Source organism: Pelodiscus sinensis, chromosome 18 (assembly GCF_049634645.1).
Source record: "Pelodiscus sinensis isolate JC-2024 chromosome 18, ASM4963464v1, whole genome shotgun sequence".
NCBI classification, from domain to species: Eukaryota; Metazoa; Chordata; order Testudines; family Trionychidae; genus Pelodiscus; species Pelodiscus sinensis.
Window position 1 is genome coordinate 17,897,951 of NC_134728.1, and position 12,411 is coordinate 17,910,361.

Here is a 12,411-nt window from a genome sequence, read left to right on the forward strand (position 1 = left end):
AACTGCAGGATCAGAGCCATAGTTAGCAGTTCTGCTAATAAAGCATATGACAGTAGAATCCAGCTCACTGCTATAATTGTATTGACTCTTCAGTCCTAAAAAAAACTTAGTTCAGGGTTCAGTTCTGCCATTGGGCACGCATGAATGGAATGCCTATTCTGACAATCTTCTGAAATTGGATCCACGTGGATACTTCTCCAGGATAAAAGGGCCTCAGTTAACAAAGGCAGCAGATATTCCTCAAAGTTGAAAATAAAATAAACATGTTGAATGAGCTTTTTACATAACTTCTCTGACCCTTCAAAATCATGACTGTGGTGATAATGTATGAATGCTGTAGAACATATAACGTGGGTTATTTCTATTAGTAATTTTTTTACCCAACAAGTGAGTGTTTTATTTGAATATAAAACAATTTGTTTTCATACTCTATGAACATTTTAATTGTTATGGTTTTGTACCTTAATTACAAAAGGAAGTCATTTACATTCTTCACTAAATACAGTTTTTACTGAATTTTTAATGTGCTTTTAGCTAAACTACTGATCAGTGACTGTTACCTTGGTATTGCAGGTATTTATCAATACTAGTAGCATAAAGTAGAAAATATAATTTAAATAATGTTAATAGCTAATGGCAATATTTTTAGTTTTGAAAAAACTATGATTTTGAAATGTTGAAAAATCTTGAGTATTTCTAACTTTAGCAATTGATTCAATTATGTAGAAAGATCTTCCATATATTAATATAATTACTGATAACTGTGCTTTGAAAAGTATTAACTAATCCTAGTTATGTCTCCATGTGAAGGGGTAGTATAATAGATAGGGACCCTTTTAAAAGTGTCCAGTGTTTTCTTGGTTTTTAAGAAAGCAGTGATAGAATGTATTAATGATTCATAGGAATAATAAAATATTTCTCAACATTCCTTCCCTTGAAAGCAAGAACAATAACAACAAAACACCCCACTCATCTAAACAAAACAAAAGCTTGACCCAAGGAAAAGAAATCCATTGATTTTCCAGGTAAACTTGCAGCTCCTTCATGCTTAAAAAAAAGAAAGAACATGCATTGGTTGATTAAAGAATTAAGCATTTAGGGTCTGTTTACAGTTATTTAAGGAAAACAAGTGACTCATGCTGGAAAAGTTGAAAACCCCATCTTTGTGGGACAACTTATTGATTCACTTCTCAATCACCTGCAAGAAAAAGTCAAGAGGAAATTTTCAGCAATATGACAGATTGTGCCTGGTTCCAGCTGCTCAGCATCATGAAATACATTTTTGAGAGGTTAAGATAATTCAGTTTCCAAAGGGGAAGAAGGAAAACACTAAAGAGGTTTCCTGGAGCTTTTCTTTGTTGATCTTCCTAATAATCTGTCCAAACTCTTTCACTTCAGCAGTTACCCTCTGATTTGTCTGAATTTTTATTATCTCTTGATGACACTAACCTAGCCTTGATGTGCTAAAACCCCAGCTGCTGTTACAGCAGTTCATCAATAATGAAGCAGTCACATAGCACTTTAAAGACTAACAAAATAGCTTATTGAGTGATGAGCCTTCGTGGGTCTGCCCCACGAAAGCTCATCACCCAATAAACTATTTTGTTAGTCTTTAAAGTGCTACATGACTGCTTTTTTTGTTTTACCAAGATCAGACTAACACGGCTACCTCTCTGACTATTCATCAATAATGATTGTGCCTAGCAAAAGACTAGCCCATATATGTGAGTACAGAATGTTAAAGCAGAAATAATTTTAGAATTCTTTCTTCAGTGACCAAAACAAAGATGTCAGCAAGGACTTTAAAGAATGTTAAATGTACTTGGGTATCTTCCTGAGAAGTCAAATACTTGCACTTGGAATGGGCACTGAAATCTATGCCACAGAAAAGGACAGTTTTGGTGAATGGGTGGACATACTGCACTTGCATAAGTGATGTGTGGAGCTGTGTTGCCATTCAGCATTGCTATGTACATTTGGTTTGTAAACTTCTATTTTCTACTCAGTCAACAAAATTATCCAGACTGTTTTGTTATGTGGGACAACAGGGAAAAAAAACAAGGTCAGGGAAATGGATGGGTGTTAAATTCCAGCTCTGTTTGTTTGAATATAATCAAAGCTCTTAGTCTTTAGGGATCTTCTTGAACATACAAGTGATAATGGTCAAAGTTTATATTCTTGGCATCATGTGTTATCATCAGATATTAAAACCAATCTGTGGAAATACACTGGCACATGCTTTCTTTGTTTAGAGTTACATTTTCTGGTGAAGGTGGATATGTGATTCTGAAGCCTGTTGACTTTCGGTTAGCCTGTTAAACCATCAAGTATGACATGTGGATTTGTATTCTTGCTGATTAGAGTAAAACATCTAACTTTCGTTTTTTACTATATTCTTTAAATTTATTTCCCTTGTATCTAATGAAGTTGTGGAATCTTTAGTTGGCTAGGAGTTGCAGAAATTGGAAATGAATTATTAAAATTAACATACTGTTATTCAGCACTTGTATTTATAGTGAAGTACTGTTCTAATTACTCCTGTTTGTCGTGGGGATATTATGTGAGATAATAGCCCTGTTTACAAATGTGCTCTCACTTTGTTTAGCATCTGGAGTGAAATTATGGTATATTACCTTATTTTTCTTTGTTAGTGCTGACATTGGTAGGGTCTACTTAAGGTTTAGTATGACTCTGATCCACCAAAACACTCAAGCCTGTGCTTAAATTTAAGCACTTTGCTCTATTGAAGTATGAGACAATTGCATGTGCTTAAGTGATCTGCTGGAGCAGGATCTTGAACTTTAACTGTGGTCAAATCTGTCTTGTTACTAAAATCTTGTTACACGTTATATATACTTTTTGATTTATAGATGCATAGTAATTTGAAGAGACTAAGCACTGTTTAAAATGTGTTTATATATTTATCCCAACACGCAATGTTTAATAAGAACATTCAAGACACTGTTTTATATTAGTGTCTTTCATATTGTATTTTCTGTTGTATCAATGGTCTACTCTTAAAATGATTAGAAGTTAGGTTTGAGATAATTTAAAATAATTGTTGGAAGATATTGGTGAATTATAACAACCCAAGGACACATTATAGGATCTATATTAAATATTTGGTTCCCGCATATAGTCCTGTCTCCTCATAGTGTAACAATAAAGATATGTAGCTCTTTCTTTGTCTCAGTAAAATCCCTAAAAGAGGCTCATCCTGAAAGATAAGCAAAGGTAACTTTGGTTTCAAATATGTGATTAGTGGGAGACTGTCTGTCTGTAATTGTGAAGCAGGTTGTGGAGATAAACTGGGCCGTATAAATGTGTGTTCCTTGTGGGTAAGCCTCTTTTAGAATTTTACACTGAAGGGCATTCTAAATACAGCTGTTAAATTAATAAATCTGGATAATGTTGTGTCTCTTTCCTCTCTCATTGAGATTTGAGAAAAGAATCCTCCCATTCTGAAGAATGAACAAATATATTTCCCTTTCGACAACTTTCTGAGCACCAACATTTTCATTAATTTATTTTTTAAATAGCACTATTATAAAGGAAAGTCACTGATTTAAATCAGAGCTCTGAATTTTTTCTAAGTCTGTTAGCAATGACTATAATAACCATAATTGAAAGGAATTAGATTTTTTTTAAATCTATTTTTATGTTTAATTCTTGAGCTTGACTATACTTTTTGTAAGGTCAATTTAATTGTTTTGCCTTGAATAGTCAATCTTTTAAAAAGCAGGAAAATGTGATTGGAAAACTACAAAAGTTGGCAGGGAGATTCAGATGCAACAGTGGTACTGGCAACTACTTTCATCTCTGTTTTGAAATTGGACAGATTTTGAATTATGAATCATGATTATTAAGTTAGTAACTAAAAGCCAATCAAAATGTAGGCATTGTACAAACACAGAGTAACATATAGTGTCACTTTCTAAAAGTAATCAAATGTAGATCACTTGGGTGAAAATCTACATTAAAAATCAGAGATTGTCATTGTAGATGCTTGAAGGGTAAAAAATGTTCTAGATTATTTTACTCTAGTAAATTGAAATATGTTCATTACTTTAATCACTCAAGGTGTTAATATTTCCAGCTGTCTTTATCTCTATTAAAATTTCCAGAATCCTCTAGCAAATGAACAGCTTGTAGGTAAGCAGCATATGCTAACTTTGAGATAGTGGCAAAACTGACCTGTATACTGTTATAGACTGAAAAAGGTAATGATGAACCCCTAATTTAGATTGCAGTGTGTTTTTACAAAAACGTGATAAAACTGTAGGGAACCAGTTCTGGGGTCTGTTGTTTTAGCTGATGACATTTCATCCTTCTTTACCCAAAATTATTTTATAATCATAACCACCTCAAGTTCTATAGGAAGAAGCCATAGATAATTCACCTTTAGGAACAGTAGTACTGTATATTGGACAGTGCTCTGAAAAAGGAGCCAGGAATTTTGTTTCATCTCATGCTTTCTCAGTACAGAGGTTTTAGTGATCACTTTTATTAAATATTTGTTTCTTTTGAAATTGTAAGCTCTTTGGGATAGGGACTGTCACTTACTGTATTCTTGTATAGCATGTGGCTGGGATCTAATTGATGCCTGTAGGCTATACCACAGTACATATAAAATTATCTATCTGATGTGTCACTGCTTCTTAGTGAAATGTAATCCTATCAGAATAGTGATCTGAGTATGTCGCAAATTGTTTTGCACTGGTCTAAAAAGAGTGAGAAAATGCTTTCTATAAAAGTTTACTCGATTTAGATGTCCCTGAAATGTATTGAGTTAGACTAACTTTTTCTTAATTGCTTTTGGAAACCAACTGGATTTTCAAGCTTTTTGTTATTCTGAAGGAGTTTTTGTAGCAGATAAGATTTTTTTTCTGTGTTTATTTGCAGATAGGGGTGGAATGCATGAAAGATGATACTTTTGTATAAAACCACCTTTGTAGCAGTGAATGGTTTGCTTTATTCACCATGCTGTTTCCTGTTCTGCAGCATGTACAGAGAGTGTTTACCTGCGGAAAATACTGAATACTTCCTTAAATGGAAACTTTATTTCTGATCAGTTAGATACACAGTTACCCAAATTGTTTGAGCAGATGACAGTTATAATTTAAGGCAGACATCTTGACATTTGTTATCTAATGTAGGGAGTTGGATATGCCTTTCTAGCTGATCTCCCAAGACTTTCTGTTGTAAGTTTGCATCTGATATTGGGATGTATTTCAAATGCCATTGAAATACAACACAAATACTTTTTGCTTTAAAAGGAGGGGGGGCAAAATTAGCTTTTTTTTTCCAAGCAGTGACAGGAAGAAACTTAAGGAAAACCAACCTTTGCTGACTTGGAAGGCTACAGCATTGCCATTTTGAAAGAGAGAGACTGTTTCAGAGTATGTCCTTTTGTAAGGACAAAGGAGAGTGGGAAATGTCTGTATCTCCTGGCAGATACAGAAATGAACACGAGAGGAGAGTTAAAAAGACTGGGACTGTTCATTGTAGAGATGACTAAGATTGGTATAATAGACATCTGCAAAACCATGATTGATGTGTTGAAGGTGAATAGAGAAGTGTTGTTTACCCCTCCATATAATACACAAGCTGGGATCATGCAATGAAACAAAATAGCCAGCATGTTTAAAACAAATATAAGGGAGTACTTCACACAGCACATAGTCAACCTGTAGAATTCATTGTGTGGGATGTCGTGAAATCCAAAAGTATAATAGAGGTTCAAATTAAAATTAGAGAAATTCACAGTGACTGTTAGCCAGTGACTATTGGCCAGGATGGTCAGGGATACAATCCCATACTCTGGGTGGCCTTAAACTTCCAGGTAACAGAAGCTGAAATGGAAAACAGGGGATGGCCCACTCAACAATTGCCCTTTTTTGTTAATTCCCTCTGGAGTGTCTGGAATTGGACCCTGTCAGAAGACAGGATCCTGGGCTAGATAGACCATTGGTCTGACCCGATATGGCTGTTCTTATGTTCATTCATTTGTTCTGCTACTCCTTCATTTCTCTGTGTGTCTGGGGTCTTTGTTTTTCTTTGACACACTTGGGACTAAATTTTTGGCTAGCTATAATAACTAGGATCAAAGCAGTATCAGGCATGTCAAGCTGTGTCAGGAGAAGTGCCAAATAATTTTAACTGACTTGTGGATAATAAATAGCATGAGCATTGCTGTGTTGCATTGGATGTTTTAATGGCACTGGTGATCCGAGTTGGCTTTTGGATAGAGTATGGCCTGCCTTGGACTGATGGGACATGCAATGGATTGTTCCTATTATTGTTTTAAAAAGCTATAATAATTATTTGCGGGGGAGAAGATTGGAAGAGCATATTCTTCAGAATGCATATGGAATTCCAGATGACCACCAGATCGGCAGTGGAGTGACAGAATTGATCTGTGTTAGTCATGGAACTGGAGACAGAGAAAACTGTAAAGTTTAGAGTCTGGTCAGAAACCAGGGGATGGCTAGTGCCTGGTGGGTGGAGGGAGTGCAGGGGAAGGGGACCCAGAGGAGAAGGAGCCATATGGGGCAGCTCATGTAACAATTAAAATGTTGATAGAGGTATCGCAACTGCTACCATGAGTCACATATTTCAGGAAACACATACAAAAAGTGCATAGATTTAATGGAACATAAGTACTCCAGGGCCCAGTGTTTAAGCCATTGTTTTTTCTATGCGGAACACGGATAACCTTCCTGTTATGGATGGGAGTCACATTAGTCATTCAGCAAATATGTGTCCTAAGGTGTGGCAATAGAAGGATTGGTGCCTGCAGCTCCGTTATGTCACTGCTATTGATTGTGACACAGTGACAAAGTACAAACTGATATTGTTCACATTCTTTGGGAGTGAGGTGGAGTTTTAGATGAATGTGGATTTCAACTGCCTGAAACCATTTTAGGGCACTAGAAAGAGAAATTTGTTTTCTGAAATTACAGCTGCGGCAGACAGGGAACTGTGCTGCCAGCACTGTGCCTCTACCTATAGGATCTTTTTGTGAGGATTGTAAACAGGATAAAGGCCAAATTCTATCCCGTATGTAAACTGTAGGGTGTGGCAGCTACCAGTAGTTCAGAATCAGAATAACATGCCAGGTCTGCAAATAGCACTGAAAGAGGAAGGTCATGAGCAGTTTTAGCTCTCCACGTGGAAGAAAACTCACTTAACGCTGCCAACTCCAAAAATGTAAAAGTCATGTCAGGCTCCCAAAAATCAACAGTACCGGATAATCACAAGGTTTTTAAGAGGAATGATTTGGGGGTTCTTTTAATTTGCCTTCAGGTTTCTGAGCCTTCTGGGAACACTCAGGTCACATTTTCTGTCTTTAGTCTGCAACCAGCAGGGCTAAAAAAGTAGTACTTAATCTCAGCTTTCTTTTTCTTTTGTTTATCATGCAATTTGACCGCTTGGGAATCTTGTGGCTTTAAGAAAAACATCAAATGTCAGGAGAGATGGTGATACTGATTACTTTCAAACACCATGAACATAGATTTCTGGCAGTTGATATCTTGATGTCTTAGAGGAAATGTTCCATTTTGTGATTGTGGCAAATGTATCACTTAATTCATTGGTTGCAGCTACAGCAAGATCAAGCCTTGGACTTTTTACTATTTGTGATAGGCCCAAAATGGCAGATACTCAAGTTTTGCAAATAGGTGATCTAGAAATATCTCCATATACTGTAGCTTGGCTGGTATTTTATGGTCCACACTCCAAATATGTCTGCAGTACAGTATCAGTTTTACCCATGTTTTGCTGAAATTTATAGCTTTCAGGGTTTAGGTCTGTGGTTTTTATTAAAGAACAGGAGAGATGTGATATAGCCCCAGAAAAGAGGAAAGGGATTAATGGACTACAGCTGGAAATGTTTTTATTTTATATTTGTAGCTAACTTAAAGTTAGTGATGGGAGGAGAGGCTTCCATAGCATCCTGCCATCTGGGTAGAAAGTCAAAACATGACAGGCTTCCTTCCAGTTGTGATGGCTTTCATTGCATGTTGTGGAAGAAATAAAATATTAATACTCCATACATTTTTTTTTTTTTGCCAAATACTGAGATACTGTTATGACACACATTAAAGGGACACCAAATAAAATTGGTGTTTCTTTGAATATTGTGTACCTTTTATGGTTAAAAGTATCAAGTAAGGTTCCTATAATTGAAGGGAGAGAATCTGTATTTCTTTCAGTTAAAACTTAAACAAATGGTCTGGTAGCACTTTATAGACTAACAAAACATGGAGATGGTATCATGAGCTTTCATGGACACAGCAAGTCTACGTCTAGACTGGCATGATTTTTCGGAAATGCTTTTAATGGAAAAGTTTTCCGTTAAAAGCATTTTCAGAAAAGCGCATCTAGATTGGCAGGACGCTTTTCCACAAAAGCACTTTTTTCCGCAAAAGTCATTTTCGCGATCGGGGCTTTTCTGCGGAAAACAAATCTCTGCTGTCTACACTGGCCCTTTTGTGCAAAAGTTTTTCGGAAAAAGACTTTTGCCCGAACGGGAGCAGCATAGTATTTCCACAAAAACACTGACAATCTTACATGAGATCGTCAGTACTTTTGCGGAAATTCAAGCGGCCAGTGTAGACAGCTGGCAAGTTTTTTCCAGAAAAGAGGCTGCTTTTCCGGAAAAAGTGGCCAGTCTAGACACAGCCCAAGTATAACTCTGGTCATCTGAAGAAGTGGGCTGTGCCTACAAAAGCTCATGTTACCATCTCCGTGTTTTATTAGTCTCTAAAGTGCTACCAGACCATTTGTTGTTTTTTAAGTTTATCCTGTACAGACAAACTCGGCTATCCCCAGGAGCGTCTTTCAGTTTGTTTGTTTTGGGAATTTAACAACATTTTGTTTACATTTCTACTGCTTTCAATGCATAGTTAAAAAAACTTAGTCATGCATAGCCCCTTTTGTTCATGTGGGTCTTCACGCAACACTGTCCTAGGAAGTAAAACAATGAGAAGCAGCGATTGTTTTAGTATATTTGGAGTAGTTTTGTCACTCAGGCCTAGATCCTGCAATAGGATGAGTGCAGAGAGTCCCTTCTACCCTGTATTTCCTTAGTTCTAGAAACTTGTTTTGACAGAAAAGGACAAAACAAAATCAGAATCCTTTGCTCTGTGAGTCCCTTCTGTCTAAGGCTGCATCAGTCTGTGATCTCTTCATGGTAATATGTGAAACTCCAATCTAGGAGTGATAGGCGAAAATGAATTTCAAATTAAAATTCCTCAGATGTATCCAATCTAATCTAGTCTCCAAAGAGATAAGTTAATGCAACTGTGGACTTGGTTGAGTCACATTCTCTCTCAGTGTTTGCTTCCTCACATCTAAAAGCGGAATAATAATGCATACCCACTTGTCAGGGATGTTAGAGGGTTAACTAGTTAATGGCTATACAGTGCTTTGAACATATAAAGTAGCATAGAAATGCTGCATTAAAAGTAATGGAGTTTATATAAACTTTAAGAAACAACCAATAGTCTGGTAGCACTTTAAAGACTAACAAAACATGTAGATTTACATGCTTTGTTAGTCTTTAAAGTGCTACCAGACTATTGGTTGGGCTTTTTTAAAGTTTATCCTGTACAGACTAATTCGGCTACCCCCCAAAGCAGTTTATATAGCGCCTTATCCATTGCCTATGGAAATATTTCCATTAATGGGCTTTGGCTCAGGCCCTTAGTGCCTCAAATCTTCGAGGTGCTTTGCAGACCAATAAAGTGTCTCAATCTCAGCCCCAATATTCTTATAATCTACATTGATGGTGAACAGATAGAACAGTCATTCTCAAAGTGTGGTCTGCAACCATTTTGAAGATGGCCTGCAGGCTCGGGACTTTTGCCCCCTTTCCCCCGCCCCCCGAGCAGAGAGCCTTCACTGGCGCTCCAGCCATAGGCCCCCTCTCCCTGGTGAAGTTGGTGCACTAGCACCAGCTTCCTGCTGCGGCAAGGGAGGATGGGAGGGAGGAGGGAGCCTCATGGTCTGGATATAGCTTGTGGGGGAGGAAGTGGTTGGGGGATGGCAGCGCAGGAAAGCGCGTGCCTGAAGGTTTTCCCCACTGCTCCCATTGGCTCAGCTCTCTCCTGCCCCCTACTTTGTCGCAAGAACCACAGGTCCAATGATTCATACCCAAGGGGGGGAGGACAGAACCAGGTGGACCGTTTTAGTAAATAAAAGATATTTATTTATGACAGTGATGAATTTATGGTATTTATTCTAAGATTTTTAATTGACCATGTCAGTAATGATTTTACCATATTCATTATATTTATTCTACAATTTCTAGTTAAACGTGTCAGAAATATAAGGATGGGAATGGCAAGGGGAATAAAAGATATCCAGGTACACTAATTAAATAACAGTGGTAACTAAAAACTCTATGTACTACTCAAAAAGAACTACAACACTAAGCTTATTCAATGAAGAAAAGCAAATCATACATACCAACTTACACAGCACACAGAACATTTCTAAGATATCGGTTCGGTTGCAAAGACCTTGGTTACACCCGAGAGTCGGGGGAGGTGGCTGGTTGGTTGATCAGGTCGGCAGCGCTTTGAAGTATATGGGAAGGCACACGCACGGTGGTACATGTGTTGCGAAGACCTCCTCGAGTGAATTGTGCAATGGTATTTATCCCTAAATCTGCACATCGCTTTCCCACACTTGCATATTACCATATATGGCCCAATGGTCACCAAGTGGGGGTCTGTGTCCCCGGGGTTGGGGTGAAACTGTGCAGGTTTCATGTGACCAGGTAAGCCTCGCAGTTCTCACACCAAGGTGACGGGTGGGAGAGTCTAAGGCCGTGGTCACCAACCCGTCGATCACAATCGACTGGTTGATCGCGAGGCGTTCGGGCAACCCCACCACCCACTTCCCCCCCCACCCCTGAGAAGCCCCACTACCTACCTCTAGTGTAGTACCAGCTTCCCACGGGGTGGACGGAAGTCCTGTCTGAAGCCCGCATCACTTCCGGGAGTTCCGGAAGTGCGTGGGCTGCTTCCCTCCCACAGACCTCAGGAGTCAATCAATACCTGCCAGCAGGTGTAGATGATTGGAGCTCAAATGGGGTGGGCTACTAAACCCCTCTTTATACCCCTTGGGTCATGTAGGCTTCTTCCTGGTCTCAAGTGGCCAATTAGGAAAAATGGCTTTGAATCCCAAGTCTCCCACGAAGGGTGCAAAGCATAATTCACACCTGGGAAAATGCAGACAATGGGCACCTCTGGTATGTGATGGGCGAAGATTCCTCTCCAGGCACAGTGCAGGCGTGTCAATTACTGGTACTAGCCATCAGGGTGACGGGAGGCCCCGGGTCGTCAGCTAGCCCATTTACTGTCTGGTTTCTGTTTATGGTAGAGTCAGGGACAGGCAGCACACCTCTGTTCCCAGGGCATCAAAGGCTGACTGCCTTTCTCTTGCTCTCTGGGCGGGGGGGGAGGGGAGGGGAACAAGATGGGGTTTGTGTCTGGCTACAGGCAGGCACCCTGCGGGAGGGCAGGGTGGGGGTTGGCCGGGGGGGGAGTTGGCTGGGCTGGGCCAGGCTGGGCCATGCCGTGGAAGGAGGGTTTGACCCCGGGGTAGGGGCCCGCGGAGGTTTGGCCCTGCCACGGGAGCAGGGGGCGGGTTGTCCTTGGGGCAGGCTCCCGCGTGGGTTTGGCCCTGCCACGGGAGGGGGGGTTGGCCCCGGGGCAGGCACGCGAGGGGTTTCCCTGCCCCGCAGAGGGGGGGAGAAAGGGGAGTCGGGCCCAGAGGAGGCATGTGCTGGCTTCCCTCTGGGGGGGGGGGGAAGAATCCTGGGAGGAGGCAGATGCAGGGGACTCTCTGCTGCTACTGGCACCCCACTCCCCAGGCACAGAACTCTGTCCCCACTCCCCCTACCCTACTCCCCTGTCCCCAGCTACAGAACTCTGTCCCCACTCCCCCAAACTCTGTCCCCACTGGCACCCTGTCCCTTACTGCAGAACCCTGTCCTCTGCCCTCCCAGCGCCCTGTTCCCTCTCCTCTGCCCCTAGCTGCAGAACTCTGACCCCACAAAATGTATAATTATAAATGCTTCATTTTAGATTTAAATAGCATGAATAAAAAACAGACCATTTATTTCATAACTATAAACATGTGATTTTAATTTTATATATCGCATAATTTAAAAATAAACTGTTTATCAGAGTGTGTAAGTAAGGGCTGGGGATAGCAAGTGATGGACAGGAGGAGAATAGAGGGGGCGGGGCTTCAAGGAAGGGGCGGGGTGGTAGATCTTCGCCTGTTCTGAGATTTAAAAAGTGATCTTCGGTGTAAAAAGGTTGGAGACCACTGGTCTAAGGCTATTTTCCCCTTTTCACACCTTCCCTTTTTCTAAAGGCAATGGTATGCAGAAAGGGT

At 39.9% G+C, this 12,411-nt stretch overlaps 1 protein-coding gene across 4 annotated transcripts in view; it reads left to right on the top strand.

Annotated features, from left to right (window-relative positions):
- The window catches only part of ATP9A (ATPase phospholipid transporting 9A (putative)), a 111,844-nt gene that overhangs the window by 14,888 nt on the left and 84,545 nt on the right, over positions 1-12,411 (top strand). The window lies entirely within an intron of this gene.